We start from the raw sequence: 1,661 nt of genomic DNA, 5'->3' as shown, positions 1-1,661 counted from the left end.
AAATCTGAAAAAGTGTAAAAATTTTCAAGAAAACTCATGAGTGTCTACGAACATGTATGATACACGGCGTATGAGTAACCTTCCTTTCTAATCATATCTACCCTACAAGAAAAGGACTTTTTTTGAAGCATTATTGCATCAGCACTGACCGTCAAGGGACCGGTCCAGTGAGATTTCTGGTAGGGAAGTAAAACTGTCAAAAAATAAAAATTCGCTCAGAGCGAGAGAGTAACATTGAAAAGTACGGGATCGCTTTCTAGTAAAAAATGGTAACTTCTGTCAACTTCAACATAACCTCCAAATTTTGGTTGTAAATTTTTGCTTATTTTGTATGTTAACACACTCAGCTCACACATGTAAATAACCAAAAATACTTTCAAATTCAATAGTCAGAGAACCGAGTACGGGATCGATTTCCAGTAAAATTTGACCGATTCTGACTATTTCTGACTAGTCCGGACTCCTACGGGATCGCAACTTATAAGATGTGGGCTGTGCGTTGGACTAAACAGTGAAAGGACTTGGCAGTAAGGCTTTATTTTTTTTTAAATAATTAAAGGAAATTTTAACTAAAGCGTAAACAATTGGGGTGTTCACAGTTCGTTCCAAATAGTGTCTGAAAATGTAGACGTCTACATTTTAAGACGTTTTCTAACCGTAAAACCTGTGGTGTTGTTGTTTCCCATACAAAATTGGAAAACGACGCCGTCTACATTTTGTCACACTCAAAGGTATGTTTTTTACTCGTCTACATTTTGCGACCTCGCAGCAGGGTTGCATTATGGCAATACTTATCACATTTTTTTTTATTTATTGGGGAACGTTTTCTGTATTTGCATTTAATTTGAGCGCAATTTCTGATGAAAAGAAACAAATCAAGGAAAAGAAATAACAAATATTACGAATTGCTAATTAAGTTAAATAATTACAATTTTTCAGAAACAAAATCGAAAGGCGACATATAAAAAATGCACGCAAGGAAGAAATGTCTGGCAACACCAGCAAAGTTTTAAGACGATTTTGCGACGACTGCTAGAAAGGTGTGCTCACAGTTTAATGCTAAAGATGTCTCAAAATGTAGACGTCTACATTTTCAGACACAATTTGGAACGAACTGTGAACACCCCAAATCAAAGTTTCTTACGCCATCCGAAACACATCTCTGTTCCTCACAGTGTTGTGAAACGGAAGCACACGTTCTAAAGTATCTTTAAAGATAGTTGAACCGAATAAATGTTCTGATACTCGTAACTATTTTGATCCCTCAATTTCTTCATTATAAATCTTAATATCTATCTTAGAAAATCGCGGGCTTCAAAACTAACAATTTATTTTATTAATCATGAATTGGTTCTTATTGCAACCCTGTCGTAGCACAGCTGTTCGCCATTATTTAATCAGCTGTGAGCGTGGAAAAGGAATTGTCAAAACGTGATTTGCGTTTATCTTCTACACTTTCAATCGGAATTGGATTTCAAAATTAAAAATTTATTTCAAGGAATTTTGTTTTTAACGTACACAATTTGTTTCGCACATCAATTTCAAGAATAGTTATTTTGGAAAAGATAACGGAAAAAAGAAGAAAATTCACCGCCGTAATTTTCAAAATTAGGCATGGCACACGCCACACCGCAGGTAAGGTACACCGCCATCCGTGGCAT

The 1,661-nt window shown here is 35.6% G+C and overlaps 1 protein-coding gene across 1 annotated transcript in view; it reads right to left on the bottom strand.

Annotated features, from left to right (window-relative positions):
* The window catches only part of LOC118741165 (39S ribosomal protein L28, mitochondrial), a 4,305-nt gene that overhangs the window by 2,311 nt on the left and 333 nt on the right, over window positions 1–1,661 (bottom strand). The window lies entirely within an intron of this gene.

Source organism: Rhagoletis pomonella, unplaced genomic scaffold (genome assembly GCF_013731165.1).
Source record: "Rhagoletis pomonella isolate Grant_MI unplaced genomic scaffold, Rhpom_1.0 Rhpom_scaffold_00006, whole genome shotgun sequence".
Taxonomy (NCBI): domain Eukaryota; kingdom Metazoa; phylum Arthropoda; class Insecta; order Diptera; family Tephritidae; genus Rhagoletis; species Rhagoletis pomonella.
The sequence above is the reverse complement of the archived record's forward strand: the minus strand, read 5'-3'. Positions and strand labels throughout refer to the sequence as shown.